General features: G+C 40.6%; 1 long non-coding RNA gene across 1 annotated transcript; it reads right to left on the reverse strand.

Annotated features, from left to right (window-relative positions):
• Window positions 1-3,420: 3,420 nt before the first annotated feature.
• LOC106782400 (uncharacterized) lies at window positions 3,421-7,705 on the reverse strand. The gene is made up of 3 exons (XR_001379463.3): window positions 7,600-7,705; window positions 5,306-5,415; window positions 3,421-4,482 (listed from the first exon to the last, which is right to left on the reverse strand). It is a non-coding gene; the product is annotated as an uncharacterized lncRNA (long non-coding RNA).
• Window positions 7,706-8,334: the final 629 nt, after the last annotated feature.

Below are 8,334 nucleotides of genomic sequence, written 5' to 3' on the forward strand. Positions count from 1 at the left end.
CCAATAAACCTATGTGCACCTGGAAATTTCTTTCCTGAGAGTTCTTAAATTATGAATTCAATTTCCTTAATACTTATAGGTCTATTCAAATAATCTGTTTCACATTGAATGAGTTGTGGCAGTTTGTGTATTTTGAAGAGTGGAGCGTTTTGTTGAAGTTGTCAAATTTGCGTGTGTAGAGTTCTTTGTAGCAATCCTGTATTATGCTCTTGGTGTCTGTCTGGTCTGTAGTGATAGCCATGTTTCATTCCTGATACGGCTAATTTGTGTCTTTTCTCTCTCTTTTCTTTGTCAGTCTTTCTAGAGGTTTGTCAGATTTATCAGTCTTTTCAAAGGACTGACTCTTGATTTCATTGAATTTCTCTACTGTTTTTCTGTTTTCAACTAATTGGTTTCTGCTCTTTATTACATTTCCTTCCTTCTGCTTGCTTTGCATTTATTCTGCTCTGCTTTTTCTGTGCTCTTGAGGTGAGAGCTTAAGTTATTGATAAATTTTTCATGTTTTATTTTCATACAGTTTGATGTATTTTTTTAATTTCCTTTGAGACTTTCTCTTTGACTTAAGGACCATTTTTTTTTTAAAGATTTTATTGTTTTCCTTTGTCCCCCCAAAGCCCTTCGGTACATAGTTGTATATTCTTTGTTGTGGGTCTTTCTAGTTGTGGCATGTGGGACGCCGCCTCAGCATGGTTTGATGAGCAGTGCCATGTCCGCGCCCAGGATTCGAACCAACGAAACACTGGGCCGCCTGCAGCGGAGTGCGCAAACTTAACCACTCGGCCAAGAGGCCGGCCCCTAAGGACCATTTAAAAGTAGGTTGTTTAGTTACCAAGTGTTTGGATATTTTCTTGTTATCTTTTCTGATATCGATTTCCAAGTTTGATTCCATTGTGATGAGAGAAGACACTCCGTATGATTTCGATTCATTTAAATTTGTTGAGATTTGTTTTATGACCCAGGGTGTGATCAATCATGGTATATGTTCTTTGGGCACTTGAAACGAAGGCGTATTCTGCTGTTGCTGGGTGGCATATTCTGTATGTGTCAGTTAGGTACTTTGGTTGATGGTGTTGTTGAGGTTCAATATCCTCGCTGACTTTCTGTCTAGCTGTTCTATCAGTTGTTGAAGTCTCCAACTCTAATTGTGTATTCGTCTATTTCTCCTTTTGGTTCCATCAGTTTGCATCACATATTTTGCAGCTCTGCTGTTTTGTGCATACACATTTAGGATTGCTTTGTCTTCTTGTTGGACTGACCCTTTTATGGTTATATAATCAAGGAAGGGAAGGGATTTCTTGTTAGCGCCGGGTGGGGATGGAGTCCAGGCTCCCCGTGTGGTTAGTAGAGTGATTAGTTTACTTTTTACGTTTACTGTCAGATTGATAAAAATTATAAAGCGTGACAACTGTTGTTTATCTGTTGGTCAGGCTGTGGGGAAGCCAGCCCCTCATGGATTGCTTTTGGGACTGTACATTAGTCCAACTTTCATGGGCAACACTCTGGTAATAGTTAACAAGTTTACAAAGTCACGTACCCTTTGACCAAGCTGTCCTGCTTCTAGGAACTTATGTAAGCACACGTGAGTGAAATAACGTTAAGAGCAGAAGATTGGAAACAGTCTAAACGCCCTTTAGTAGGAGACTTGTTAAATTAATAATGGTGCGGTCCACTCGTGGAATACTGAGGCCGCCACGTTTTCAAAAAAGGAGATGTTAACCCTTTGATACGGAATGATTAATCGTTGAGATAAAACATTAGGTGAGGAAAAAACAAGGGAACGTGCAGAACAGTGCATCTAGTATGTTATCATTTGTGTAAAAGGAAAAAATGCACAAACGGGTATTTGCCTGTATACGCAAAAAATGCGTATCAGGCTGGTTACACAAGCAACTGTGAACAGCGCTTCCTCGGGAGTTGCCCGCCCCATCCTCTGAGGCCACAGTGGACTGTCCGACCGGCCTTCTCCAAGCCCAGGCGCCAGCGGCGGGATCTAAAGAAGCCACAGGCGGTGGAAGCAATTGGCAGAGACGAGCCAGGCCCTGCGGCCACGCTGCTTGCCCTTTGAACCTGCTTGGTCGGTGTTTGATTTTGCTGACACTTAGGTCCCCAGTGTGGAGGGCGGAGAGAGAAGGAGCCCGCCCATTGGCCCAGGGGCCCTGGAAACTGCCCTCACTCAGGCGTCCGGTGCTCAGACCCTTAATTAATGGAGAGGCTGCGCGGTGGGGGGATGGGGTCCAGGCACTGAGAACGCCCGCTCATGGCGATGAGACAGAAAAAGCGGTTCTGGGGCGTCACCCTAACCTCGACTGCTTCACCCCAATCAGGGTGGCTCCTCCTCCTCCCCAACTCTGTCCACGCCCCTCCTTCCAGGCCCCCTCGGGTTTGTAAATGTCTCTTGGGTCCGCCTTGATGTCACTGCTGGGAGAGAGATACAGAGATGGGGGATTTCTTAGCCTGGAACAGCCTCCCCACCCCCTCCTCTTCCCAAACTGCTTGGTCTTGCATGGTGAGGGGGCCTAAGAGAGTCCCAGGAGCTGTCTGCACTCTTCCCGCGCACTCACATGCTTCTCCCCTTGGAGGAACCCTCCAAACCCAGAGAATACAAAAGAATGTTCCTCACCAAGTGAGTGCCCTCTCTGAGCCTCAGTCTTTCCACCTGTAACGTGGGGGTGTGTGCAGATTTTATATGAGGATGTCAGAATTGTCTGATTATGTGTCTGACTGTCCCACCCCTTGCAGGAGGGTCGGGGCGTGTCTGGGTTTGCCTGCTGCCATATTCCCAATCTCGAGCTTGGTGCCTAGCACACAGAAAGCTGCCCATATTTGTGGAGGGCATTAATGCTCCCAGATGTCTGCCCAGGAGCCCACTTTGTGGTGTCTCTTGGCTTCAGCCCACAGATCTGGCTGTCCGTGGGTTGGGGGGTCAGGAGCACCCAGAATCCGGGTCTCTAATGTCCCCAGCTGAGGCTGGAGCGTTCCCCAAGAGGGCCAAATGTCCTTTTGGGTCAATTCCCACTTCAGTCAGGGCTTCCACGATCCTTTCATTCTAACATTTGCTGAGAAGCTGGTTCAGGGACCCTAGGGATCCAACAGTCTGAGATGCCACACTCCCTTTCGTTTCTTAGATGATCCTTTCCTTCACTGAGAGAGAGACATTGCCTAAATAATCCCACAGAGGAATGCAAAATGTACACCAGATGCTCTGAGAACTTCTTGCAGGGGTGCAAGGCCCATTCCTCCCGAAGGTCAGAGAAGAATTCCTGAAATGAGATCCAAGGGAGGAGGAGTTTACCAGACAAAGGGGGAGGAGGCAGCTCATGCTGGGAGCTATAAAAGTCCCCTCCCCAGCCCCATGGTGATTTCCAACCTGAAGTGAGTTTGCTCATGGTTGCGCAGGAAGCCAATCTCTGACACCAAGTGTAGTGGAAGAAAGTAGGAATTTTATTATTGCACAGTGCTGAGCAAAGAGAAAGGGCAGCTAACACTGAAATCCCAAACTCCCCGAAAAGCTAAAAGTAAGGGTTTTTATTTGGGGTTTTAGGTAGTGGAGGGGCAGCATATGGCCTTGCTGGTTGGAGCTTTTCCACCAGCCTGTGTTTGGCCTTGAGATTACTTGCAGAGAGGAATAGGAGGAGATAATGAATCCTGGTCCTTGGCCATTTGTCTCCATGGCCAATAGTGGATTCTGGAGCCAGGAAGCCAGGGAGTAAGCAGGGAATGAGTGCTTGGTTTTAACTCCATATATACTGGATTTCATGTAGGGAAACCGATATCAGAGCCAGTATCAATTTCCCCCTATTTTATGTTCATTCTTGAGGGATTTGGGGCAGTGACCAATCCAGCTACTTCCTGCTGCATCAGGGCCTAGGTTGTTCCATCTCATTGAAGCAGTCTTTTTTTTTTTTTTTTTTTTTTGAGGAAGATTAGCTCCGAGCTAACATCTGCTGCCAATCCTCCTCTTTTTGCTGAGGAAGGCTGGCCCTGAGCTAACATCCATGCCCATCTTCCTCTACTTTATCAGTGGGATGCCTACCATAGCATGGCTTGCCAAGTGGTGTCATGTCCGCACCTGGGATTCAAACTGGCAAACCCCAGGCCGCCAAAGCAGAACGTGCACACTTAACTGCTGTGCCACAGGGCTGGGACCTGAACCAGTCTTTTAATAAGGTAGTTATACACGTAGGCCCCAACGTTAGGCCTGTATTGTGTAAATAAGCAACCAGGTATTTAATAAGAAGTTTTTCTAGAGAAACAAAAAGAGAAAAACAAGGTGCATGGTTGGAGCAAATTATAAAGTAGTTCTTGAGCCCAGGGGGCAGCCAATCAAGATTCCTAGAAGTCAGGGTTGAAGCATCTTTCACAGTTTGCAATGTCTCTGATGGTGTCATCGGGCACACAGGTAGCTTTCTGAGAGGCTCACCCAGCAGCAGACGTGAATCTCTCCTAAGTTTGTATCAAGTCCTCCAGCTTCAGTTTGCAAGGCTTCAGGGGAAAAAAGGCAGGTTTTGTTTTCAATGATTCTGAGTGAAAATGATGGGGAAAAATCCTGAAAATGTTAGTTTGGAGGTTTGTAGCCCGATATTTCAGGAGACTAGAAGAATTCATGATCCAGTCCAGTGAACAGATGTAACAAAAATCTTAAAGACAATTGACAGAACCAAAATCCAATATCCAAAAATGCAGTTTTTCTTGAAACATGATTTTTCTCTCTCTAAAATTACCCTCAGTTTTACTAAACAAAGCCAAAGTAAGACCCACTGGTTTACAAAATGTCTAGTTTGATAAACTTGGCCCAATTATTTACATAAGTACAGCAAGAATAGTAATTGATTAAGTAGGCTCTTTCAAATCTGCTTTGCTGGAACCTTTTATAGGGAATCTCAGATTGAACTTTAAAGGCCTCTCAGGGCCAGGAAAGCCAAGCCATGGACTTATCATCAGATTCCAACTGCAGTACTACAAATTTGGGTGAATTCCTCTCTTTGTGAGGTTTCCTGAAATATTGAGCTTCCTTGCACCTGCCAGAGGGAGTGACACTCTTTACTCCAACCTTACAGGTTACTGGGAACCCATAAGCAAGGTATCAGGCCCATATTACCAAGTGGCTTTATTCCAGGAAGTCAACCTTTGTTCCTCAAAAGCTGTCTGGTCATATCTGAGCCTGTATGTTTTTCTCAAATATGATGTTCCAGTCAAAGCCTTGGTATTATAACCAGTGTTTCCAATTGTGTCCTGCTATAAGAAGAACAGATTCTTATTGAACTTATGCAAATAACCATATTGCCATGAAAATAAGAATACTTACTCATCAGGAGTTTTTCCAATTTGGAGGGCTCAGATAGCGAGAAAAATATAAATACCTCAATTTTGAAATCATAATTCCTTAAGAGAATAGAGAAAAAGGTTTTCTTAAATCTGAAAAAAAACCAAAACATCAAAAATCAGCAGTATCTCAAGCAAAATGCCATAAAAATTATAATCATCCCTATTGGTTTATTCAGTCCTGTATAAGCAGTTCTTGATCCTAATCTTCTGTCACAGTTTATGAGGTCATCAGTTTCTCTGTTAGAGTTCTGTAATTTCTACCCAGTTTAGTTTTACAATCTGAACATTTATCAGAAACCTGTACTCTATAATAAGCGCCAGAGTCCTTTCTATGAATTTCTCTGAAGATGAAACATATTTGCAAAAACATCAGAGTAAAACAGCATCTGTCTGCAAATAACAAAACATCTAAAAGTGGCAACTGACAAAGACACTTTACCATTATTGTGACATATAATACTTTGAGGTAATAACCAGAATCATGGCTAACAATCAGAACAGACCAGAATTTTAGGAATGTTGTATAATTTTTGAGACCCTTATGTCAATAACATTTATCCACATAATACCATTTAAGAAAGTTTGTTAGGGGCTGGCCCAGTGACACAGTGGTTAAGTTTGCACATTCCACTTCTCGGCAGCTTGGGGTTCACTGGTTCGGATCCCAGGTGCGGACATGGCACTGCTTGGTAAAGCCATGCTGTGGTAGGTGTCCCACATATAAAAAAGTAGAGGAAGATGGGCATGGATGTTAGCTCAGGGCCAGTGTTCCTCAGCAAATGATGAGGATTGGCAGTAGTTAGCTCAGGGCTAATCTTCCTCAAAGAAAAAAAAAAGAAAGCTTATTATTACTTATTTGACAATGATTCCCATGTAATCTAATATACCAAATAAGCCTAATTAGTTTAGCTTTATTTTTTTGTAGGAAGAGAGCAAATTTCTCTGAGAAGTCTCAGGGGCCCTCTGGAAATCCCCAGAGAAACTCTCCCTCTTCCCCCAGGTCAAAAGAAAGCTTTCATTCAGGACTTGCATATTTGTGTGTGGGGGAGCTTGTCAAAAATATTAAAAGGCAAAAAAAAAATCTTTTATAACCTCTTTATTAAGATCAGACCAAAAGTTCAAGAAGAATATCCTTTTGAGAGAGAAAACCAAATTTTGATTTTGCACAGCATACTTTTCATATTGAAACTTACTTACTTAATAAATTTATTTCAATCTCAGCCAACTTGACCATACATAAAATTCTTTATGGTTTTACTTTCACAAACCTTTGTTACTTAATTTTTACATTCAGAATTTGTCCCAGTACTTTAGGACAAATTTATCTTTCTTAACTCAAGAAACAAAAATATTTCCATTCTTTATAACTTTTTTGCTGAAAACATATATTTTACTTTCCTTGTATACAGACCTTTTAGAAATATGTGTTTTCCCATAGAAAATTCTTCAGCATACATAAAACACGTTTATCAATAAACCTAAGAACTTTTCAGTTTCTTTGATATAAGAAACCAAAGGCAGACAAATATATGCTTAGTAGTTAACCTTTAATATTTTATCTTATGTGGAAATGACCTAGATACCCAATAAACTGTTATTATTAAATTTAACTTACCAAAGCTATAAAGTTTAAATTTCTAAAAAGATTTTGGAAGCTGTTTTTTTAAGTATACAGAATATAAAACATAGTTATTGTACTTAAAAACTGCTACCCAGTTTTAACAATTATCTTTAAATTGCTCTTAAAAACTTCATGTAAAGTTAAAGCAGTTAGCTATCATTTTAAGTTGTTTTAAGTACATGCACCATAATACCTAAAATTATTGTTAAAAAGCTGTTCGAAAAATTTTTATCTTTTTTACATTTATTTAGTTTACCTGTTCTCAAGAATTATATTTAGATCACCTAAGAAAACCTCATGGAACATCAAACAAAATTAACTATTCTACTGAGCTATTAGTTTTCCTGATAAATTTTGTAACAGAGATAACTGAGCTCATTTGACCAGTAAACCCAGGCTGCATGTCTGCATCATAGCCAATGCTGATAACTTTGTAGATATGTCTATTTTAAATCAAACCAGCAAACTTAGGCTTTCATTCACCAAAGATCATTTTATATCATGTTAAATAACTGTCGATTAGAAGTTTTGACATATTAATCAAAGACTGCATTCCATTGTGAGAGATTTTGAATCCGCTCTTTTCTGAAACAGAAGTTTCCTAGAATGGCCGTTACAATTTTAAGTTATCTCAAAAGTTTACTTATTCTTACTTGTTCAATTTTAGATCAGGAATTTCGGGGGAGTTGAAGTGAAGCTCATCTTGAAGGGAAGCTCAGCAAGAGAGCAGAGAAAAGCAGCAGATTTGGCTTCAGCTGCTGGCATGTTTAATTATTTATTTATTTTCTCTTAAAGAGGCAGTAAAGTATTTCTGATTTTATTTAGAAGCCTCAAAAGATTAAAACAGGCTTCCCATTGTTGTAGCTGGCTTTTTCCAATTGCATACGTCAGTTTGGGTAAACTGAAATTGGCCCGTTTTGGCCATTTTAATGTGAGGTCACCTTTAGCATGTTTAATTAACATTACCTGAAAGCTGGATTTCTATGCTCTTAGAATATCAGGTAGGGGAAACATTCCCCAATGAGGCATAATGTTTATCCCCATGACATAATTTACAATACAACCAGACAAAAGAGATATAATTATTTTACTAACGCCCATTTAAATATACTAATCTTTACAAACTTTTATCTTAATTTTTCAACTCTTATATCCTTAATTATGACTTATATTAGAGTTCCATTAACAAGTTTTGGTATTACAATATTATGTAGAGAAAGCATTCCCAATTATACGGAACATCTATTCCCCCGCAAAAAAAATCCAGGCAAAGTTGATATAACCTCTTTATATAATATCAGCTTAAATGCTTTTAATTTTTATAGTCTTATCAACCTTAGTAGCCTAACTGTTTCCCCAAACAATTGTTGGTCAGGGTTTTTTATTGT

The sequence above is a fragment of the Equus caballus genome, chromosome 22 (assembly GCF_041296265.1).
Source record: "Equus caballus isolate H_3958 breed thoroughbred chromosome 22, TB-T2T, whole genome shotgun sequence".
NCBI lineage: Eukaryota > Metazoa > Chordata > Mammalia > Perissodactyla > Equidae > Equus > Equus caballus.